Genomic DNA, 25990 nt, shown 5'->3' with positions numbered 1-25990 from the left:
GAGAAGTTAGGTGAGATTTCCAGGTGGCCCTAGTGGTAAAGAACCCCCTGCCAATGCAGGAGACATAGAGACATAAGTTTGATCCCTGGGTTGGGAAGATCCCCCGGAGGAGGGCGTGGCAACCCACTTCAGTATTCTTGACTAGAGAATCCTCATGGACTGAGGAGCCTGGATGGCTAGAGTCCATAAGGTCACACAGAGTTGGATGTGACTAAAGTGACTTAGCACACATGCACACATACAAGTTAGGCACTTTGGATTCACTCCAAGAATATGAGAGAAGGAAATGATGTACAATACAAATTTCAATATCATGTGTTGAGTCATGATAGAACTTGGCTTTAAATATTTAAATTGCCATATTTATGGAATCACCTTTTGTTGATCAATTTATTCCCTTTTAAATGTATGAGTATTACTTACCTGGAATTTTGGCTTTAAAAGAATTTCAAACATGACCTAGTTGAACTCAGGATATTTACCTATAAAATATGTGGGCAGGCTGAAGAAAGAACAGTATGATAGTAAGGTCACCCTAGTAGATATTTTCTGAGATCCCCTCTGACCCTCTCATTTATAATTCTTTGGAAAAGACAACAGATCTAAGCAAGAGTGTGCAAATCCAAACATTAAAAGAATAATAATAAAACCATTCACCAGGATTTCCTTGGTGGTCCAGTGGTTAAAAATGCATCTTCCAATGCAGGGGACATGGGCTTCATCCCTTTTGAGGGAACTATGATACCACATGCCTTGGTACAACTAAGCCCGCACGCTCTGGAGCCTGTGAGCCACAACTACAGAAGCCCATACACCGTGACTAGAGAGCTGACTCAGCCCAAAGAAGACTCAGTCCAGTCAAAATAAAAAACAAACCAAAAACTCTTTTGCTGGAGAAACCAACAGAAAAGGCAAAGCAGTAAACATGAGCCAAGTAATCCACTATACCAATTATAGAAAAGAATAAATTTGAAGAAGACAGGTTGATTTGGGGGGGGGAGGTTTCAGTGTTTTTTGAGGGGTGGAGGAGACTGAGTGAAGCAGATTGCCCTCTCTGGTGTGAATGGGCTTCACCCTATAAGTTGAAAGCCTGAATAAAAAAAATAAAAAAATGAGTAGGTGGGAAATTCTCTTGTCTGTTTGAGCTAGAATGTTGCTTCATTCTGGCTCTTCCTGAGGCTCAAGCCAGGTTCACTCAGATGGATATTTACACCATTGATTCCTCTCAGTCTCCAGTATTACCACTGCAGATTTTGGCACTTTCTAGCCTCAAAAATCTTGTGAGTCAATTCCCTATAATCAATCAACCTCTCTTTCTATTTCTCTTTCTCTTTCTGTTTCTCTTTCTCTATTTCTGTCTCTTTCTTTCTCTCTGTCTCTCTGTATAGAAACCAGATGGAGGCCCAGGGGATAGGAGTCTTATTCTGCATCTGATAGCACCTGTGCGTGCATGTGTGCCAAGTCACTTCAGTTGTGTCCAACTCTTTGTGACCTTATGGACTGTAGCCCAGCAGGCTCCTCTGTCCATGAGGATTCTCCAGTCAAGAATACTGGAATGGGTTGCCATGCCCTCCTCCAGGGGATCTTCCCTACTCAGAGATTGAACCCAGGTCTCTTATGTCTCCTGTATTGGCAGGCAAGTTCTTTACTACTGGCACCATTTCAGAAGCCCCTGACAACTGTTACTTCTGGTATTTATTGCCAACTATGATGATGGTGAGGGAATTAAAGAGGTTCTTCAGAATATCTTCATTTTATCTGTCCATATATATGCAGAGTATGTTCTTGTCAAATTTGTCATTTAGTATTCAACCACATTATTGGTGCTAACCCTGTGTGTATGTGTGCTGTCACTCAATCGTGCCCAGCTCTTTGCAACGCCATGGACTGTGAGCTGCCAGGGTCTCTGTCCATGGAATTTTTCAGGTATGAATACTGGAGTCGGTTGCCATTTCCTCCTTCAGGGGATCTTCCTTACCTAGGAATCGAACCTATGTCTCCTGCATTGGCAGGCAGATTCTTTACCACTGAACTACCTGGGAGGCCCAATGGTTTTAACCAACAACTGCTAAATATAAGCTTCAGAAAACTATGTAAAATCCTCTCTGACATCACAGGGTTACAGTCTATAGCAGCTACATTGTTTTCAATTGCACTATCTGAAAGGCAAAAGGAATGCCTTTACTACTTCACTCATACTCACCTAGAGCCGGACATCCTGGATGTGAAGTCTGGTGGGCCTTAGGAATCATCACTATGAACAAAGCTAGTGGATGTGATGGAATTCCAGTTGAGCTATTTCAAATCCTGAAAGATGATGCTGTGAAAGTGCTGTACTCAATATGCCAGCAAATTTGGAGAACTCAGCAGTGGCCACAGGACTGGAAAAGGTCAGTTTTCATTCCAATCCCAAAGAAAGGCAATGCCAAAGAATGCTCAAACTACCACACAACTGCACTCATCTCACATGCTAGTAAAGTAATGCTCAAAATTCTGCAAGCCAGGCTTCAGCAATATGTGAACTATGAACTTCCAGATATTCAAGCTGGTTTTAGAAAAGGCAGAGGAACCAGAGATCAAATTGCCAACATCCACTGGATTATCGAAAAAGCAAGAGAGTTCCAGAAAATCATCTATTTCTGCTTTATTGACTATGCTAAAGCCTTTGACTGTGGGGATAACAATAAACTGGAAAATTCTGAAAGAGATGGGAGTATCAGACCACCTGACCTGCCTCTTGAGAAACCTGTATGCAGGTCAGGAAGCAACAAATAAAACTGGACACAGAACAACAGACTGATTCCAAATAGGAAAAGGAGTACGTCAAGACTGTATATTGTCACCCTACTTATTTAACTTATATGCAGAGTACACCATGAGAAATGCTGGGCTGGAAGAAGCACAAGTTGGAATCAAGATTGCTGGGAGATATATCAATAACCTCAGATATGCAGATGACACCACCCTTATGGCAGAAAGTGAACAAGAACTAAAGAGCCTCTTGATGAAACTCAAAGAGGACAGTGAAAAAGTTGGCTTAAAGCTCAACATTCAGAAAACTAAGATCATGTCATTCGGTTCCATCACTTCATGGCAAATAGATGGGGAAACAGTGGAAACAGTGGCTGACTTTATTTTCTGGGCTTCAAAATCACTGTGGATGGTGATTGCAGCCATGAAATTAAAAGACGCTCCTTGGAAGGAAAGTTATGACCAACCTAGATAGCATATTAAAAAGCAGAGACATTACTTTGCCAACAAAGGTCCATCTAGTCAAGGCTATGGTTTTCCCAGTAGTCATGTATGGATGTGAGAGTTGGACTATAAAGAAAGCTGAGAGCTGAAAAATTGATGCTTTTGAACTGTGGTGTTGGAAAAGACTCTTGAGAGTCCCTTGGACTGCAAGGAGATCCAACCAGTCTATTCTAAAGGAGATCAGTCCTGGGTGTTCTTCAGAAAGCCTGATGTTGAAGCTGAAACTCCAATACTTTGGCCACCTGATGAGTAGAGCTGACTCATTTGAAAAGACTCTGATGCTGGGAGGGATTGGGGGCAGGAGGAGAAGGGGACGGCAGAGGATGAGATGGTTGGATGGCATCACTGACACAATGGACATGGATTTGGATGGACTCCAGGAGTTGGTGATGGACAGGGAGGCCTAGTGTGCTGAGGTTCATGGGGTTGCAAAGAGTCGGACATGACTGAGCGACTGAACTGAACTGAGAGATAATTACTTAGCTTCAACAGCTCCATAAATGATGCCCTATTAACTCACATATCAAAGCCTCCCATTGTGGGATACATCTATTTGGCAGAAAGTCCTATGTAAGTTGGGTAGCAAACTGAGTCACTGAAACCAAGAAAGTAACAGCAGACAGTGTTTAAGAAATAGATGAAAGAAAGGTAATCTTTATGTGTAATAAGAGTCAAGCTGAAGAAAATCAGCAAAAACTTCCAGTTAAACATAATATACATGACTTAATAAATTTACAAATAATACGGCATACATTCTGTTCATCATCTATGAGCTCATGGCTCAAAGGAAAATATTTGAAAGAAATCTGTGAAAAAGTCATTTTCAACACAAATGGATTTTTTTTCCCCAAAAGAATTGTGATCCACTTACAACAAGAGTTAGTGGTATCTGACTTCTGATGGCCTAGGTTAATAAGCTATACCATGACTTACTGATACCCATAAAACATGTACTGCACAAAAATAAATTGAAAGGAAGAACTCAGTCCTCAGTCGGTGAAAGAGGTCAGGTCATGCAGGACACAGATTTACATAGCTTAATCGAGCTCAGCCAACAGAAGACAAAATATTTTGGGAATACGTATATTAATGGAAACAAATCAGCCACTGGGAACCTGACCATTTAAAGAAGCATAAGCCTGGAGAGTCTATGAGCTAAAAGGATTTCTCTTTCACTAGGGCAAGGTGTTCTCTTTAACGCTGATACATTTTTCATTGTCTGCTTGGTATTTTGCTGTGCTCAAAGAATGGGAACATGATACATAGAAAAATTCCCAAGGGAATCTTACAGCGGGAAGAGATACAAAAAAAATAAAAGAAGATGAGTATCATATATCTACATTAAATGTATTTTAGAGAAAATGGAAAAAACCTGTCATTGCAAAATATATTATAAACTAGATAAAACAAAAACATAAATATTTATTCAATTGACACTTTGTGTTATTTAGACTATTTCTTTAGCATTTGTTGTTATGATATTCCTGGCTGTGATAGTGTTTTAATTGGTACAGACTCTGTTGTTTGTCTATAGTGACTCCAAGGAGGAAATGTGAAGAAAATGGAGAAAATTAGAAGCTCACTTAAGAAATTACACTCAAGACATGTGAACAAATGTCAGCAGTGATAGTAGGAACAGAAGAAGAGGGATAAAGGAAACGGGAAAGTAGTGCATTAATAATTAGTTAATATGGGTACATGTGTATGTATTTGGCTCAGTGGCGAATAGGCTCTGAATGGTGGCTCAGACTGTAAGGAATCCACCTGCAATGCAGGAGACCTGGAGTTTTGAAACTCTCTCCAGAATAAAAAGTAAGATGTCATCATTATTTAGAATTCCATGACAATAAGAGAAGATAAGCAACAAATGATCAATTTTCTAGGTATTTATTGGGCACCTAGAATGTGCTGGATACTATGTATAGGGGATACAGAGATGGATAAAACACAATTTTAACCCACCACTAGGAGACAGATCATCTGTGCTGCATGGCTCAGAGGGTAAAGAATCCGTCTGCAAAGCATGAGACCTGGATTCCATCCCTGGGTAGAGAAGAACTCCTGGAGAAGGGAATGGCTACCCACTCCAGTATTCTTGCATGGAGAATTCTATGAGCAGAGGAGACTGGCAGGCTTCAGTCCACTATGAGCAGAGGAGACTGGCAGGCTTCAGTCCATGCGGATGAAAGTGAAAGAGGAGAGTGAAAAAGTTGGCTTAAAGCTCAACATTCAGAAAACGAAGATCATGGCATCTGGTCCCATCACTTCACAGCAAATAGATGGGGAAACAGTGGAAACAGTGTCAGACTTTATTTTTTTGGGCTCCAAAATCACTGCAGATGGTGATTGCAGCCATGAAATTAAAAGACGCTTACTCCTTGGAAGGAAAGTTATGACCAACCTAGATAGCATATTCAAAAGCAGAGATATTACATTGCCAACAAAGGTCCGTCAAGTTAAGGCTATGGTTTCTCCAGTGGTCATGTATGGACGTGAGGGTTGGACTGTGAAGAAAGCTGAGCGCTGAAGAATTAACTGATGCTTTTGAACTGTGGTGTTGGAAAAGACTCTTGAGAGTCCCTTGGACTGCAAGGAGATCCAACCAGTCCATCCTAAAGGAGATCAGCCCTGTGTGTTCATTGGAAGGACTGATGCTGAGCTGAAACTCCAATACTTTGGCCACCTCATGTGAAGTGTTGACTCATTGGAAAAGACCCTGATGATGGGAGAGATTGGGGGCAGGAGGAGAAGGGGACAACAGAGGATGAGATGGCTGGATGGCATCACCGACTTGATGGACATGAGTTTGAGTGAACTCCCGGAGTTGGTGATGGACAGGGAGGCCTGGTGTGCTGTGATTCACAGGGTCGCAAAGAGCTGGACACAACTGAGCGACTGAACTGAACTGAACTGAAACTACTTTCACTTTCTTTTCAGGAGACAGATAAGGAAACCAACAATGACAACTCGCACTAAATGAGACTAAAAGCAGGATGGCATGGGAGAGTAAAAATCTCCTATTCTGATAGCACAGTAAAATGTTTGACCCAAGAGAAGTGAGAAGACAAACAATCCAGGAAAATTCAGTGTGGGGCTGAGTTAGGTGTTGGAGGGGTAGCTCCAGATAAGGTGTTGAGTGAAACCAGGAGCCAGATCATGAGCAGCTCCATATGTCATGTTTTAGAAGTGAACAGAGATGTACTCAAAATGTTAGTGACACAAGGAAATATTAATCCTAGAAAAATCATTTAGAAATATTGGGTAAATATTTGAAAATTAATGTAATAGAGTCTAAAAATAGTAATGAGGCATTGAACTAAACTGGCAGTAGTAAGAAGCCAGAGTTCATTTGAGGTAGAAGGAAGATTTGGGATAGAATCTATAAGATCTTATGCTTAATAAGATATAATTACTTAAGAAGTGAGAAGAGTCCAGAATAACTTTACAGTAACACCATCCTTTTAAAAACGGGATACTGGAATAACAAGTTCAGAGTATTGGTGTATATCAGCTAGGGATTTAAAGCTGCAATCAAGATAATTAACTCCCAACTAACCTAGGTTTTTCCAGTGGTCATGTATGGATGTGAGAGTTGGACTGTGAAGAAAGCTGAGTGCCAAAGAATTGATGCTTTTGACCTGTGGTGTTAGAGAAGACGCTTGAGAGTCCCTTGGACTGCAAGGAGATCCAACCAGTTCATTCTGAAGGAGATCAGCCCTGGGATTTCTTTGGAAGGAATGATGCTAAAGCTGAAACTCCAGTACTTTGGCCACCTCACGTGAAGAGTTCACTCATTGGAAAATTGATGCTGGGAGGGATTGGGGGTAGGAGGAGAAGAGGACGACAGAGGATGAGATGGCTGGATGGCATCACTGACTCGATGGACGTGACTCTGAGTGAACTCTGGGAGTTGGTGATGGACAGGGAGGCCTGGCGTGCTGCAATTCATGGGGTCGCAAAGAGTCGGACACGACTGAGCGACTGAACTGAACTGAACTGAACTGAATTTAAGCCAAAGGGCCAGTGAAAGAGAGAAAGAGATGAGAGAGAAACAGAGAGAAGGTAGGGAGAAAGGAAGGATATAAATCATTTTAATGATAGAAGAAAAAAATAGTGATACCATATCATAAAATGAAAACCAGTTTTTAAGTCTGACTAGCAGTTTTTAAGTCTGACTAGCAAGGAGATTCTTCTGAAATTACTACAGTTGGTTCATTCAACTTAATACTGAAAACCTAGGAGACTAAAGTCTTAATGACTGGCTGGGAAATTATGCCATCTATACCTTGGCAAAGAGGGTAGGCAATTTGATTGATACTTCTTCCAAGACATAAGAAAATGTATTGCTCTTATTAGATTGCAGGTGGAGATACAGAGTGTTAATATAGAAATTTAACCTATAAGATGAAAAAAAGGAAGAGCAAGTGATGCTACATACATAACAGCCAACACAGGGGTCATGACAAAGTCATGGTTTAGAGGAATTAGAGATAACTGGGTTTATGGAATTGCTGCTGAAAGTTAGGGAAATGTGAGGGTCTTTATACCCAATAAATATGGGTAGTTAGTACAAGGGAATAAATAGCCTAATAAAACATTAGAAGATAAAAACAGTTGTAGAGACCAAGTCATTTTACTGGCAACATAAAGAAGAAAAAGTACTTATTAAATGCAAACTGTGTTAATGGTAGATTAGATGATTAAAATAATACCAATACAAATTAAACTTAGCAGGTTCTAAAATATAAACATAGAATAAACAATTCTTTATGAGAAGTACAATGATATTTATATCATCTCCAAACCCAGACTTTCAAGGAAAGTTGCTCATAAGCTTGCACAGTACTCAAATTTTCAGTCTGCACAAGTGTTTCAGAATTTAATTATGAATCTGCAGGTTTGAAATTGTCATATTACCATCCTCCTTCCAACTGTAAAGTCTGAAGTGTTCTGGATCCACAGATTCTTTAAAAAAGCACTTAGCATGACTCCAGCTTAAAATGCATTTGTAATGAATTTACCACTAAGCATGCAGTTAACCAATTATTAACAATGTGTATAAGCTATAAGAAGTATTATTTATATGGGAAACATTCTGATCAGTCCTTTAAATGAAAAGCCATTTTTAATTAGAGTTGTTTAATCATGAGGAAGTGTATGAACACTATACTTCTGGTTCTAGAAGCAGCATTTCTCAACCTTGGTATGCCAAGCACTCTTGGTGTGTCAGAGCTATGTCTGTTGTGCCTTGTGCTTCCCAGTCATGACAATCAAAATGTCTCCATGGGACTTCGCTGGTGATCCAGTGCTTAGGAATCTGCCTGCCTATGCAAGACATGGTTTCGATCCCTGGTCTGGGAAGATGCCACCTGCCAAGGAGCAACCAAGCCCATGTACCACAACTACTGAAGCCCTCGTGCCAGTGCAATGAGAACCCAGGCACTTCAACGAAGAGTAGCTCCCACTCGATGGAACTAGAAAAAGCTTGCATGCAACAATGAAGAGCCCATGTGCTGCAACAAAGACCCAGTGCAGCGAAAATTATAATAAATTAAAAAAAAAAAGTCTCAGATGTTGGCATATGTTCCAGGGGAGCAGATTCACTCATCAGAGAAAACCAGTATTCTAGAGAAAGTGAAGCAACACCTTTTGTCCACTCTGCTACAGATGAAGGACAAAATCCTCCCACTTTTTCACAAATTCATGGAAAGGCACCTACCTGACAACTATGCTTCCCTGGTGGCTCAGATGGTGAAGAGTCCGCCTGCAATGCAGGATACCTGGGTTGGGAAGATCCACTGGAGAAGGAAATGGCAACCCACTCCAGTATCCTTGCTTTTGAAGAAGGAAATGGCAACCTACTCTGGTATCCTTGCTTGAAAATTCCATGATGCAGGAGCCTGGCAGGCTTCAGTCCACGGGGTCCCAAAGAGTCAGACAGGACTGAGTGACTTCACTTCCTTTCTTTGGCAACTATGGAAGTTCAGTCCCTGATCTTGACAGGAGAAAATCAGCTTGTATGATTAGAACTTTATCATCATTTCATTATTTTTCACTAGAAATACACTTTTGAAGTAATATATGGGGATAGGCTGCCCACTTCAGTATTCTTGGCCTTCCCTTGTGGCTCAGCTGCTAAAGAATCCGCCTACAGTGCTGGAGACCTGGGTTCAATCCCAGGGTTGGGAAGATCCCCTGCAGAAGGGAAAGGCTACCTATTCCAGTATTCTGGCCTGGAGAATCCCATGGACTGTATAGTCCATGGGGTGGCAAAGAGTCGGACACAACTGAGCAACTTTCATTTTCATAAAATATGCACACTGTAGAGTAAAGCCTCTACTCTCTAGGAGGCTAAGCTCTCAGAACTATAGTTCCTTTTCCTATTACTCGATCTAAGCATAGATATAATATTTTATAATAGCAATTTTAATACCTTATAATTTCTATTTTGCATTTACTGAATAAAAACTAGACATGCATTGCATGTACCTTTATTCCTTATCCTTGGCTAAAGTTCTGAACTTTTTATTCTGGTACACAGAGTAATGATTATTGAGCAAAAATGTAATGAATAACTACTATGCACATAGTAGAGGGATATTTGGGGAGCATCGGTGATATAGAGATGAATAGCATACACACTTTGCATTTTAGGACTTGTAAAATATTGGGTTAGCCAAAATCTTTATCTGGGTTTTTCCATCAGATGTTACTGAAAAATCCAAATGAATTTTTTAGCCAACCAAAAATAAGAAGGTGGACATTCAGGGCATAATTACAAAACATAAAGTATGGGTAAGAAGGAAGTGTACACTGAGAAATTCCTACTTATAACAAAAAGAATGGAACTATTTGGAGAAGGAGCTAACATCTGAGATGGGACCAGGAGGAAGTATGGAATCTCGACAAGCGGAGGAATGGAAGTATTCCCAAGCCAAAATAAGTGCCCTGTGGTTTATGGTAATGGCTTAGGCAATGGCTAGGTGTTGGGGACTCGGAGAGACAACAGTGGGAGAAGTGAAACAGAAATTAGGAGGATATTTAGGGCATGGTAAAGGCTTTCAATTGGAAAGAAACGTGCCTGGAAACAACAAATGGGAGGAGACAGTAAATGTGGTCTAGAAAAGGTGAAAGAGACAGTGGAGGTCTTAAGAAGATGGGATTGACGGGATTTGTTGGCTGACACTATTAATGAATGGATATGCAACTCATTGAGATTGAAAACACAGGGGAAAGAAATCTAGTTTCAGAAGGTAGAAACTAGATTTACTTTTGGAAACAATGAATTTAAACCATTAGTAGACTGTATGGTGATGAATGTTGAGCACATGGAAAATTCTCATCTCCAGTTAAGAGAGATACTTTCCTTAACACATAGTGATTATCTCAAGGGCTAAAATCCTGGGAGAAGCTGGGGTTACTTGGGGAGAGATTATACATAGAGATGATAAAAGCAAAGAGGAGAACTGTGAAGAAGTTAAAGTTTGAGTGAAGAAAGAGAAGTCAAGCTTAGAAAATGGAATATAAGTATTTAAGAGAAATGGAGATGTTCTAGGAGAAAATGGGACAAGCTAGACCCTTTGGGCTTTAAAAGAAGATGACTGCATTTATAATTAAAATATTACCAGCGACTACTGGAGAAGTGGTTTCTAAGGACATTGAGCCATTTTATAAAAGCTCTTTCATCTTCTTTCCTGACCCTGCATCTGTGTTCTGATATTTTTCTTTAGGGTTCAGAAGAAACAAAAAAGACTTTATTCTTTTTCACTCCTGTATTTACCTCTACATGCAGTTACATACCCTCCTAGCTCTAGAATCTTGCTCATTTTAGTATTTTACCCCCCCTCTAATGGCTTCAATTGAACTGTGGTGTTGGAGAAGACTCTTGAGAGTCCCTTGGACTGCAAGAAGATCCAACCAGTCCATCCTAAAGGAGACCAGTCCTGGGTGTTCATTGGAAGGACTGATGTTGAAGCTGAAACTCCAATACTTTGGCCACCTGATGTGAAGAGCTGATTCATTTGAAAAGGTCCTGATGCTGGAAAAGATTGAAGGCAGGAGGAGAAGGGGATGACAGAGGATCAGATGGTTGGATGGCATCACCAACTCAATGGACATGAGTTTGGGTAAACTCCGGGAGTTGGTGATGGACAGGGAGGCCTGGCGTGCTGCTGTTCATGGAGTGGCAAAGAGTCGGACATGACTGAGTGACTGAACTGAACTGAATGGCTTCAATATATTTTCCCTACCACTTAATTCTGTCTGTTCTTCCTACTTTTGCAAAGTGGTCTTATCTCCATTCTTTGAGCCCTGAGCTATAAGACAACTTCTTTCCTTTGACAAATATTCTGTGAAGTCATTTATTCAATCTGTTTTGTCTCAATTCTTGGTTTTAAAACTGTGTTTTTTGGGGGAGTGGGGCTGTTTTTGTTGTTGTTGTTATTGCTTTCTTGTCTGCACTATTTGGCACGTGGAATCTTAGCTCCCCAACCAGGGATCAAACCCATGCCCAGTGTGTTGGAAGCTCAGAATCTTAATCACTGGACCACCAGGGAAGTCTCTAATTTTTTCTTTTTTTATTCTATGACTATTAATATTTTGATAAGACTAGATATGAATATTCAGATATATCCCCTTAGTTGTCAAATCATTTCTTCCCTCTTTATTTACACAATTATTTCCAAAACATTTGGCAGCATCATATACATATATTCTGAAAAGTTCCATGCTGTGATATTTATGATAAAGTACCCACATTTCTCAAAAACATAAAGATGTCAGTTGCTATTTTGTGAAAAGCAGATTCTATGGACAAATGGATTTGGGAAAACTCTCCATTTATTAAAAAAAAAGTAATAGGTCTTTTCATCACAGCCCATCTAAGAGCCTTCAGTATGTTAATTCTGAGAATTTCCAAGAGGAAGATTATTTGATCCATCATAGAACTCTTTTTTTTAATGTAACCAATGAATCTCTCCATGTATTCCTACTCATTTACTTAAATAAACCCTATTTTGCAATATGTTCATTCTCCCTGGTTTCTAAACATTCCCATCTTCCAATTTTTATAAAAGGAAAGGAAGTTAACACATCCTCAGCGACTATAAACACTGGTAAAAAGAGCAAGAAACCAAAATTATTATTTCCATTGTAGAAGGGAAATCTGAGGCACAGATGGGTTAAGTGATCTGACCAAATCCATACAAACAGTGAGTGTCATAAGTGTTATTTGAATCTTTCATATTTCAAAGCAAAGGAACAGTCTCCATGACACCACACCAGACCACTTCTAGGTCTTATACCTCTACTCTTTCTCTATGCTTTCATTTAAGAAAAAAAAACTGGCAGCAACTACAACTTTTAAAAATACAGGCTATTTTTCTGTAGTCTGTATTTTTCACAAGAAATGACTATTCATGGTAAAGGCCATGATACAGAATCTAGATTTAATAACTAACTTAGATGCAGTTTCACCCTCTCCCAGAAATGTACTCTTTGCCAACAAGTCTGGAATTTTCTAGTTAGCAAGCATGAGGTAACTTGTCCTGTGGGCTCTCTCTACCCTTTAATGAGAAAACCTTTACCATTCCATGGCTGAGTAATGGAATATTACTCACTCACAAAAAAACTCAAAATAATGCCATTTGCAGCAACATGGATGGACCTAGAGATGATCAGACTGAATGAAGTTGTCAGACACAGAAAAACAGATACCCTACATCACTTATCCAAGGAATATTAAAAAAAATACAAAAGAACTTATTTACAAAACAGAAATAGAGTTACAGGTGTAGAAAACATAGGGGATAAGGTCAGGGAGGATAAATTGGGAGACAAGGGTCTATACAACCACACTACTATATATAAAATAGATAACTAATAAGAATCTGCTGTGTAGGACAGGAAACTCCACTCAGTATTCTGCAATGGCCTCTATGGGAAACACATCTTTAAAAAAAAGTGGATATATGTATAACTGATTCACTTTACTGTACACCTGAAACTAACACAACATTGTAAATCAACCATATTGCAATATTTTTTTAAAGCACTCTCTCTCACACATACACACATACCCTTTCCCATTCTCTCTGTCCTGATGGCTCAGATGGTAGAAAATCTGCCTGGAACATGGGAGACCCTGGCTCAATCCCTGGGTCAGGAAGATCCCCTGCAGAAGGAAACGGCAACCCATTCCAGTATTCCTGCCTGGAGAATCTCATGGACAGAGGAGCCTGGTGGGCTACATATAGTCCATGGGATCACAAAGGGTCAGACATGACTGAGCACGACTAACACAACACACACAGACATCACCAAATAAGTTGGATAACCTGAAGATAATTTTTTCTTTTCTTTTGTGCATAGCTCCCTTGACCCACTTTTCTTCCTACATAAATCTTCCATTTTGTACAACCCCTTGGAATGTCCTTCTAATTGCTGAATGGGATGCTGTCTGATTCAAGAATCATCTAAGAAAGCTAATTAGAGATTCAAATGTACTCAGCTGAGTTTTGTTTTTTAATAAATCGGTGGCAATGAGATCTGAAGTGAACTTCTGATGGCATCTGGGGGCAAGGAGAAACATAGGTGAGGCACCCTGTGATCCTTTGAGTTCACTGCCTTTCTCTCATGTCCAAGGACTACTGGTGAGTTCCTCTTGGTTGACCCTCACATTTTTGCTTCTGAATTCCAGATCTAATTGGCTTTTCAGACAGTAGTTCCCTGGGTGGAAAACCCTGGGCCTCTGCCTCTGGATTTCACACTGGGAATGGCTGATGGTTTAGTCAATAATTCTTTGCTTGTGATCCTTCCACAGATTGCATGCTGGGAACTGCTGGCAGCTACAGTGCTCCACTTATGTGGAATCACACGTCCATGATCCTCATTTTCTGAGGTCTGCTGGGTTTTCCTCAGTCCAAAATTCCACGGGAATTGGTGGTGGTTCAGTTCAGTTCAGTTCAGTCGCTCAGTCATGTCTGACTCTGTGACCCCATGAATCGCAGCACGCCAGGCTTCCCTTTCCATCACCAACTCCCATAGTTCATTCAAACTCACGTCCATCGAGTCGGTGATGCCATGCAGCCATCTCATTCTCTGTCGTCCCCTTCTCCTCCTGCCCCCAATTCCTCCCAGCATCAGAGTCTTTTCCAATGAGTCAACTCTTCGCATGAGGTGGCCAAAGTACTGGAGTTTCAGCCCTAGCATCATTCCTTCCAAAGAACACCTAGGACTGATCTCCTTTAGAATGGACTGGTTGGATCTCCTTGCAGTCCAAGGGACTCTCAAGAGTCTTCTCCAACATCACAGTTTAAAAGCATCAATTCTTTGGTGCTCAGCTTTCTTCACAGTCCAACTCTCACATCCATACATGACCACTGGAAAAACCATAGCCTTGACGAAATGGACCTTTGTTGGCAAAGTAATGTCTCTGCTTTTGAATATGCTATCTAGGTTACCTTGGTGTTAAACTGGGTCCAATTTAAGAACAGGACTGTGTCTGGGATCAGACTGTCTGATTTAAGAACCAGACTGAGTCTGACATTTGCTGGACTGGGTTCAGTGGGAAGCCTCAGGTAGATATTAAGTAAAAAAAAGTTATTGATGGGAGTATCAGAAGTAACTGGAAGCTGATTAATGTGGCTCTGAGAAACCCAAAGGCCCAGCTAAAAGAAATGGTATATTTTATATCCAAAGAGTGGAGTGTGTTATTTTCTGCCACAACTGCTTATTTTATGTTTAAGAACGATGGTCCTAGGAGCTGAATATATTTAATAAAATGGCAAAGTTTTACTAAAAACCACCTAGAATTAAAATGACCATTATGGGGGAGTGTTCCAAATAGATAAAATCATTTTAAAAGTTCACTTAAAAGCAAAAATTATGGGGAAAATAAAAAACAAGGATTATGCAGAAGCCTCCAAATGTTTTCAAAAATCCAAAATAGCTTCTTGAATCATTGCAAAAGGCTACTGATAAATTAGAGATTAAAGGTGCCTGAAATGAAAATATGGTAAGACTGATATATACAGAGGTCCACAACCTTTTTGGTACCATGGACTGATTTTGTGGAAGACAGTTTTTCCATGCACTCAGAGGAGGGATAGTTTTGAGATAACTCAAGTGCATTATATTTATTGTGCATTTTATTTCTATTATTATTACATCAGCTTCATCTGAGATCATCAGGCATCAGATGCCAGAGGTTGGAGTCTCCTAATGACTGGCATCCTCTCTATGGCTCTGCTCAATCCCCTTTTATTTGAGTACTCTGTATTTTAAAATAGGGATACCTTGAGACTACAGGAGACCTTACTCAGACACCTTTCACTTATAGGTCAAAGGTCAATTGAAAGGCCATAATTACTTTTCTAAACTCAAGAAGGATCCTGAAAAGGTTTTGTAAATGGATTACCTCCTGAAATCCATGAATAAATAAAAAGGTGAAAAATAAAATGGGAATTCACAAGTCTGAAATTTGGTCATGACTATCAGTGCCTGCTAGAAAAAAAAATTTTTTTTTTAAGTCCTCCTCCTAAGCTAGGTGTACCAGGATGGAAAGAAACATTCCAATAATATGTGGACCAAGGATGTCAGTCCTTTTGCCAATCCTAAAAGTAAGTATCTATCTCAAAATACTTGTAGGTATCGGGACACCTGAAACAGAAATGTCCTGCAAATCTGGCTCCCAAAACTCCATGTCAGAAGAATCTTGGACACCTTCTCTGTGCCTTTGTGATAGATTTTCTACACCCATCTTCTCTAGAACTTAAGAACCATTATTTGAAATGCAAATGGTTCTCATCGAAGGGAAAACAGAAAACATTTGGAAATTTGGCTAATGAGAAGTCTCACAGATCTACAAGTCTCCTCAATAGATATTAAAAATTATAAGGTGTCTGAGTCTATGTGTCTGCCCATACGCCCATATGTATGTATGTTGTAGATAAGTGGTATTTTTCTACCTCTAGGTGTTGAAGCTGAAATTCCAATATTTTGGCCACCTGATGAGTAGACCTGACTCATTTGAAAAGACCCTATGCTGGGAAAGATTGAAGGCAGGAGGAGAAGGGGACAACAGAGGATGAGATGGTTAGATGGCATCACTGACTCAATGGACATGAGTTTGGGTAAACTCTGGGAGTTAGTGATGGACAGAGAGGCCTGGCGTACTGCAGTTCATGGGGTCGCAAACGACTGAGCAACTGAACTGAAGATAGCATATCAAAATTAATCTGTAAAGGAACTCTACTTAATTGGGTTGAAGGTCAAGCACTTTAAGGACTGACTATTCTAAAACTCTCATCAGAAATACAGAAACCAACCCAAATGACTATTTCAAGTTCATGTGATCCAAGATTATCTTTGGTAAATAAAAGCTAGTTTAACTTTGTTGGGTTACTAAGACAGACATAGCTTTGGAGCTATCAGCTTTAAATATAATACTTTTATTCTACTTGGGCTTACAATTCGTCAGGAAGAAACATAACTTGGTATGATGAAGTTTTCGTAGGTAATCTAAACCTAATTTGTGGGAGCAAATGACTCAGATAGATGCAGTGTAATTTGGATAAGAGATACAGAAAAACATTTTAGCAACAATTACATTTTATAGTATACGTACTTAAAAATAGCTTCCAAAATTCTTTTTGGTATCTTAGAGCTTTGCTAAGTTAAGTTAAATGATGAGAATTCATTGAATATATAGAGTATTTCCAAATAAGAAAAAAAAATATGGAAACATTAACAAACATAGGTTTATCTACTTTGGGTTTCTTATTACAAAGATACTAAAGATAAATTTGGTTCTATCAATAAACATGTTTAGTGTCATGTTGAGAAATTTCCATGTCTCTAGAGATTATAAAAATATTTATTATTTTGTTAATGTAACAGTCATTTAAAAAAAATAGTCATTTAAAAGACAGCCCATGATTCTTTACTTCCTAAATTTTCACTAAAAATTAAAGTTTCTAAAGGGTTAGGAATTCAAATGTAATTGAAAATTGTAAAAACAAAAAAAAAAAGGAAACCTTTCCTTATGCAAGAAAAGTAGGATGTGTTTTTGACTAAAGAAAAAGATGAGAAATAAAGATGCATTTGTGTTCAGGAAAATGAGAGTAATTTTGTCTAAACTAGAACTTCTGGGTATAAAGAATAAACCAAAAGTATATAAAAGGCTCCAAAAGTATGTATAAAAGCCTGAAGAGAGAAAGATAATTTTTCCTTGTGTAATCAGGCAGGCAAAAATTAAACTATTATAAAGGTTTATCTTTTAATTATGCTTTAATATCAGTGTACTTATATAAAACTAAAACTTAATTTTTTTCAATTGCTAAATAGATAACTATTGTTTCATATTGATCTGTGATCCTATTTAGTCAAGTGTTCAAATCTTTTGATGTGTGTGCTACATGTATGCTAAATCGCTTCAATCATGTCTGACTCCTTGTGACCCTGTGGACTATAGCCCACCAGACTCCTCTGTCCGTTGGATTCTCCATGCCAAGAATACTGAAATGGGTTGTCATGGCCTCCTCCACGCGATCTTCCCAACGCTGGGATGGAACCTGTATCTCTTATGTCTCCAACATTGCCAGATGGGTTCTTTACCACTAGTGTCATCCGGGAAGCCCAGATGTCTTTGACAAACTTCCCCAAATCAAATTCTTAAAATAAAGTCTTTATGACCTGGAAGCAACCATGGGATTTTTCCAGAGAACCCCTGGAACATTCCAAACTATTTGTCAAGCTAATTAGACTTACTTGATATTCAATATGTTAAATCACATGGGAAACACAGTCAAATAAGAAGTTGTGACATTGTGTCTATTTAGGAATACATGAAATTATGTGGAATTCCTAGAAGTGTGATATGTCCTGACATAAACTGTTGCCTGTCATCAAAATTGATGCTAACACTAAGAGGAATAAATGAACCTGAGAACTGTGTGTGTGTGTGGGGGGGGGGGGTGCCCTTACTAACTTTCATATTAAAGCAGCAGCAAGAGAATCTGTAATGATTGTGGCAGAGGTGGATAAAGTTCATTCTGCTTCTGCAAAAAATGACCTCTCATTACCAAACTTTTGCCATCCTGATGTCCTTGTAACATGGCAACCATCTGCTCTTGAATCAGAGAAATTAAGATGAGTTAAATGATAACCATAAATGAGACAAACAGTTCAAACTATGGGAAACCCAAGACAACCACTTAGTTCTTTCTGACCGTCTGGTAAACCCCATTTCTGGGTCTTTGCATTTCTTCACCTATCATAGTACATTTAAGCAAAACTGTTTTCATCCTTAGAGGTCTCAAATATCCTCCCTGGGGACCCTTTGAACATCTACAGCAGAAATTTGTTCAACTGTCACTTAGCGTGAGTTTTCAGTGTGTTCTTATTGTATGTATGCATGTTCTCTAAATGGGTTGAAGCCATCCCCTGTCACAAGGCTGGTGCCCTCACAATGGCAAAGAAAGCATTACAAAATGTGTTTTTCAATTGGTATACAACTTCCACTATCTCCAATGATCGAGGTACCACTTCATTGGGCAAATCTTATCAGCCTTAATGAAAACCTGGCAAACTTCTGGGAATTATCGCCACCCAGTCACCCTCAATCACCAGGCAAGATGGAGAGAACTAATGGAAAAACTGAATTCAAGCAGAACAAGTAGTAGTTACATGAAACCACTAAACCAAGGAGGATGCTCTAATGTTTCATTTTTCCAGATTTAAGGAGACCTTTTCTCCTAAGCTATTTATGACTTACATGAACCTGGTAAATTATGCTTTACAATGATGAAACACTGATGTTTTCTTCCTACCTGATCCTTCCAAAACTCAGAAATTTTCAGCAAGTATTATCTTCATGACAATATATCTGTCTACATAAGTTTAGTAAGAATCTGTTCTCCTTGTAATAGGGCACAATTAGAAAGACTATATATATCCCCATCACTTTGACTGCAATGTCATCTTTGAGAGAGTTGTGAATAGACCTACATATGACCATAGAGCTTTAAGCAACTGCTTAGAAAAGTCAGCCTGGCTTATAAGGTTTCAGCAAAGCTGTCTTAAAAGATAATTTTTATGATCAATCATTATTATTGCTTCACTTATATCAATGACTAGGCAGCAACATGGAAACTTGCATTACCATATGTAAAATAGATAGCTGCTGGGAATTTGCTAAAAGACTCAGGGAACTCAAACCAGGGCTCTGTAACAACCTAGAGGGGTGAGATAGGAGGAAGACAGGAGGGAGGCTCAAGAGGAAGGGGATACCTATGGATATGTATACCTATGGCTGATTCATGTTGGATGTTTGGCAAAAACCCACATAATTCTGTAAAACAATTATCCTTCAATTAAAAATAAGTAATAATAAAAAATAAGCAGGCTAAGTTATATACAAGCACATGAGTTTCATTGTGATTATATTTGGTAAAAAAAAATGGAAGTAATTGTAGACAGAAAAACTATGTTTCCAACTTTGCAAATATTAGATTCTAGTCCTGTTAATTATCTTTGGGGATTTTTTTTTTTTAACTTGATTTTACTTTATTTTTAAACTTTACATAATTGTATTAGTTTTGCCAAATATCAAAATGAATCCGCCACAGGTATACATGTGTTCCCCATCCTGAAGCCTCCTCCCTCCTCCCTCCCCATACCATCCCTCTGGGTCGTCCCAGTGCACTAGCCCCAATTGTTAGATACCTGTGAACTGGGATCTTGAACTGTTTTAGCTTCCTCAAATATCTGGCTACAACTCACCAAACTAATGTTTCCAAATTTCTCCCACCCTTCTGATCTGGAAGGGAGCTTAAAGACAGCCCTAAAGCCCCACTGTAAAGGACCTCACCATGAACTCCTGACCACTGACATTGCTGCAAAACTAGAAATGTACTGACACACATCTCACAGTTCAGGAGGACTCCACCTGATACCTGCTGCTGCTGCTAAGTCGCTTCAGTCATGTCCCACCCTGTGCAACCCCATAGACGGCAGCCCACCAGGCTCCTCCATCCCTGGGATTCTCCAGGCAAGAACACTGGAGTGGGTTGCCATTTCCTTCTCCAATGCATGAAAGTGAAAAGTGAAAGTGAAGTCGCTCAGTTGTGTTCGACTCTTCATGACCCCATGGACTGCCACCTACCAGGCTCCTCCATCCATGGGATTTTCCAGGCAAGAGTACTGGAGTGGGGTGCCATTGCCTTCTCCTGGTCTTATGCAAATGCTGGAGAGCACTGACTAAAGAAAGGGAAGTAGCTGACATCAACGTAGGTAGACTGCTTTGGTTCAAGATGCCAGATCAACACTTCCTCCTTTAGCTAAACATGAAAAACAACTTTTTTTTTTTCTTCACATTTTCATTGGCCTGGGAAGATAATGCTATCATTTCCGTAAGGCATTGTACAGGGGTGTGAGGGAGCAACCCCTAGAATTTAGGATGACTCTATTGCAGGCTAGGACACTGTCTTCCAATGTGTGCTAAAAATCTGACTGACTCCTGACTTGAATGGGTAAACACAACAGTCCTTGTGAATGAAGCCATTCATTATACTTCCAAACAGGAATGAACTGCACCGGTAAGTCTTGTGTTTGTGATAGTAATCATTCTCCTTATTCTCCTTAGACCTATCAATGCCTAGATGGCTGGCTCCCATCTTAGGCTACCTAACTATGCTCCTAAGGGCTCAAGGAAGGACCCACCAGGAGGCATTCAAGATTCAGGAACTGATTCCTCTGGCAGGACTCCACTTCCCTGGTTAAGAGTTAATAACAAATGAGATTATGATCAGGAACATTTCCTTAACTCTTAGAGACACTGCAGATTCCATTACGAAGATATTAGCTTCCTCCAAGAAAACTATTGGACTCTCAGACCAAGCTTGTTTTTGATAATAGGATAGCTCTTGATCATTCTTGGGCTGAGCAAGGAGGTACCTGTGCTGTGTTGTACTTGCCATACCTGGATTGACACTTCCGGGGAAGCTGAAACTCAAGTATGTAAGATCAATGAGTGAGCCACTTAGCTTAAAAGGGTAAATCCTTCAAAGGGTTTCTTTGACTGGTTTGGGTCTTGGAGACCAGGGCTCTGAAATGCACTGCAAACACTGGAAATTATCCCGTTTATAAGACTAATAATATCCCTGGTGCACTGTATCCTCTCATGAGTTTCAAACACATGTTCACATCCACTGACCAGCAGGAACACACTCTCCCTAAGACCAAAACATCAGAGAAGAAGCAATGAGAATAACCAACTTAAAAACTGTGAATCTGAATTTCACCAAAAACATCATGATCATGACCTATGATTACCATATCAAAGGTCAACAAAGCAGTAGCTGAGATAATGCTACGGCCTTAAATTTTTATCATCTTGCTCAGTTAGGCTGAAAATCTGATCAAAAGCGGGTAATTATTAAAGAGAAAAACAAAGGGCCAAAATGGCATTACTTGTGCTAAAGCCCATGATGGCAAATCTAGATTTAATACCTAACACAATTGAACTTTTGACCTTTTCCAGAAAAGTACCAGTCTAGAATTGTCTGGTCTATACCAATGAGGTAATCTGCCACATAAGGCCTCTGTAACCCCAGAGGAAGAACAAATCTGCATGATACAACTCTAGCATCCCTTCTCCACCACAAAATGGAAGTCCTGGACTCAAAGTCCTTTCTTTTCTTTTGTTAATAGCTCCCTTGCCTCATCTTTCTTCCTATATGAATCTTCCAATTTGTACAACTCCTTGGAGCACCCTGCCAGTTGCTAGATGGGCTGCTGCCTGAGTCATGAATCACCTAATAAAGACAATTACATCTTCAAATTTACTAGGTTGAATTTTTTTTAATAATACTCAAATATTGTGTATCTCTCTCCTCTCTCTCTCCTTCCCATTTTTATGATTGTATTTATGTCATTTATATCAAATTTTTGTGATGATACTGTTTTCATTGGACATTTTAAAACCATTGAATCTTTTACAAGTCCTCATTATCCTTTACTCTGTATATAAATGAAGCTTCCCTGGTGGCTCAGATGGTAAAGAATCTGCCTGCAATGTGGGAGACCTGGGTTCAATACCTGGATTGGGAAGATCCCCTGGAGGAGAACATGGCAACCCACTCTAGTACTCTTGCCTGGAGAATTCCCATGGATAGAGGAGCCTGATGGTCTACAGTCCACAAGGTTGCAAAGAGTTGGACACAACTGAGTGACTAAGCACAGTACAACACTGTGTATAATTGTAGCTACACATTCTTATTTTTCCATAAAATTCCTTTTATGTATATTCCCTCTGATCCATTCCCAAAGTTACTACTGTGGTATAGGCTTTCAAAACCGTTTGTGTTGTAATTACAAAGCCTTGGTTGACCCCAACCCAGCCTTCTTGCATTGAGTTTCTCCTTTCAGGATCTTTTTATGAGGTTGATCATCCTTAAACCTACTGAGTTTAATTGACTATAATAGATTTTTAATTATCATTCTTCACAGCTTCACAGATGGCTCAGTGGTTAAAAGAATCCATCTGCAATGCAGGAGACACAAGAGACGTGGGTTCAATCCCTGGGTCGGGAAGATCCTCTGGAGGAGAAAATGGCAACCCACTGCAGTATTCTTACCTAAAGAAAATCCCATAGACAGATGAGCCTGGCAGCTGCAGTCCATAGGGTCACACAGAGTCAGACAGGACTGAAGCAACTGAGCACACACACAGGCATGCATCTGGGTTAAAAGACTGCTTTGTGTCACCACGTGAATCCTTCAAAACGTGATTGGCCTAAAAAAAGCACTTGTTCTATAACTTTTGAGACTATATTCAGTCCTTGGTGTATGAGAGGCTTTGGTTCCGGAGCTCCACTTAGATATCAAAATCCACTAATGCTCAAGTTCCTTATATAAAATGATCCTCTGTACCCACTGATCAAACCAATACCTAATCTGTGGATTCAAGCAGTCACAAATGAAGACTTGATCCACAGTTGGTTGAATCCTTGGATATGAAACCCATGAATATGGAGAGCTACCTTTATGCTTATTGAAAAGTATCTGCACATAAGTGGAGCCATGCATTTCAAACCCTTCTTATTCAAGAGTCAACTGTATTCAAATCCAGAGCAGAGGTTTGTCTGAGTTTTGTTGCTCTTCTATTAGTTTTTAGAGCCTTTTATGTAAGTGAGGGCTCATTCTCCTCTTGCTGCTGCTAGAGGAATGCTGAGGTTTCTGTTTCCTTTAGAAATGCAAATAAAAATGTAAACTTAACCTCCTTCTGATACAACCCCAAAATAGCTTCTGGGCTAAATAGAAATGAATACCTTGACCTTAGTAACCTGAGAGTTTAGGGAGGCCTGGAGGTTCATATCTATTTGAATTCTGGTCCTGAACAAGAGAAGCATAATCCTATTACATTTACACAGCTTGCAGTAGACTTTGAAATTCATATTAACATTCCTGAAGGGAAGATAGTTTTGTAACTAAGAGCCATGCAAGTCATAAGAGAAAATTATTGCTCCTGGTTTAGTGAATAACTATATTTCTCAAAGGAAAAAAAAAAAAAACATCCCTTCCCACCCTCCACTCCTCATTCCCTCAGGAAAAAATATTTGCTGGTGATATGGGTGGGGTGGAGGTGGACAGAGGAGTTACTTTGTGCTTTGCATGATACCTTATTATGTTAAAAATAGAGAGGCAGGCATGAGACAACATCTCTGAATTTTAGTTCACATTACGTTAACTAAAGCATCATGCCCACGCCTTAGGTCACTCACCTCCTTTAATATTTATTTCTAATTTATTGCCAATTTTTGAAAAAAATGTGCATATTTTACCTGCAGGAACCATGAAAGCCACATAGCTAATCCTACCCTAAAACATGCAAAGAAATGAAAAATAACCACTCAGAATCATTATTCACTTATTAAAATGCAATCTTTGCTACAAGTCCCACATTTTACTCTCTAAACCAATGCCTACGGTATTATAAAATCTGTTCTTTTGTTAAAATCCAAGATATTTTCACTTAGAGAGCTGCCCTACATTGTCAATTTAATTTCTACACTCTAACCTGATTTTTTTATTTACATACTTTAACAAATTATATTTAAAAGAGATTTTTAAAGTTTCTGAGAATCTTTATAATAAATTGTTTCCGTATCAGGTGATGATTAGTAAGACAAATTAACAAAGAACGTCATGTCCTCCAACTGGTTATTCTGATGTTGAAATCAGAACCGAAGTTACAAATTCCTCTAAGAATGATCTTGGACACAAAGAATCCTGGGGTTGGATAATTTATTGTCTATGAGATGAACTCACAGTTACCAAAAAATGAAAATATGAAAGTTTTTGAAAATAGTGTTTCTCATTGTCTAGACTGGAAACCCTAGATGATATGGGGTCACAAGTGGTATCAAGTACTCCCTTCTTGAAATAGACAGGAAAGATATCACCAAATATCTTTAATCATTTAAGAAACAGTTACATCTGTGGACCGAGTTCTGGAGGTAGCTAGAGTTACTTCTGACTCTCTCCTGGAAATGCCCACAGTTCATAGCTAATGTAGCTCATTTCCGTTCAAGTTTTGAAGCTAAATGGAAGAAGTTATCTTCCCCCTCTCCCTCCTTCACCAAACACAAAAATAGAGATGACAGTGACAATATTTGTTTTTGACTATTGTTCAGTTATAAATTCTGTATATTTGTTTTCCTCTCTGAATCTACTGAAACAATTTCTTGCTGTGATCTATTGTAGATGAATATGACAAAAAATAAATTTGTGCAACTTATATGACTAAAGGACTATGACTGCCTCCACCTGGAGATTAAAAAGTCCAATCATTCAGAGATATTCTCTTAAACTCTTAAAATGAAAGGGTATTAGCAAACTTAATCCTCATGTGTATCTGTGTGCATATATGTGTGTGTACTCAGTCATGTCAGACTCTGTGACTCCATGGACTGTAGAAAGGCTCTTCTGTCCAATGGGATTCTCCAGATAAGAATATGGGAATGGGTTGCCATTTCCTTCTCCAGGGTATCTTCCCAACCCAGCGATGGGATCCTTGTCTCCTGCGTCTCCTGAGTCTCCTGAATTGGCAGGCTTGTTCTTTACCACAGAGCCACTAGGGAAGCCCTAAAATCATTCTACCTATTTCTAACTCTCTGACTTTTAAAAATAAAAGTAACCCAGAACTTATACTGAAAGTGGATTACTTTGCCCAAGTTTTTTTTTTTTTTTTTTTTTCTGGAAGAGCATCTTTAAAAAAAGTAAAAATCTATATTTAAATTGGAGGATAATTATAATATTGTGATGGGTTTTGCCACACATCAACATGAATTGGCCATAGGCATACATATGTACCCGCCCTCCTTAACCCTCCTCCCACCTCCCTCCGCACCCCATCCCTCCAGGTTTTCATAGAGCACAGGCTTTGGGTGCCCTGCATTATACATCAAAACTTTTAAAGAGAACCCTTGATTAAAAGTACAGATTGCCAGCTATAAAATAAGTCAGGGGGTTGTAATGTACACATAGGAAATACGGGCTATAATGTAACAACTTTGTATGGTGATGGATGATAACTGATCTTTTTGCTAAGATCATTTCACAATGAACAGTGAATAAAATGAATGAATAAAAATATCAAAACACTATGTTGTACACAAGACTAATATAATATTGTATGTTTATTATAACTCAATTAAAAAAATAATGAGATCCTCTG

General features: G+C 39.2%; 1 protein-coding gene across 16 annotated transcripts in view; it reads right to left on the bottom strand.

The window, feature by feature from the left end:
- Window positions 1–25990, bottom strand: part of THSD7B (thrombospondin type 1 domain containing 7B) — a 1262144-nt gene that overhangs the window by 429848 nt on the left and 806306 nt on the right. The window lies entirely within an intron of this gene.

Source organism: Bos grunniens, chromosome 2 (genome assembly GCF_055505025.1).
Source record: "Bos grunniens cultivar Pamir isolate PY7600 chromosome 2, Bosgru_T2T1.0, whole genome shotgun sequence".
NCBI classification, from domain to species: Eukaryota; Metazoa; Chordata; class Mammalia; order Artiodactyla; family Bovidae; genus Bos; species Bos grunniens.
This window is presented reverse-complemented; position numbering and strand designations above follow the sequence as displayed.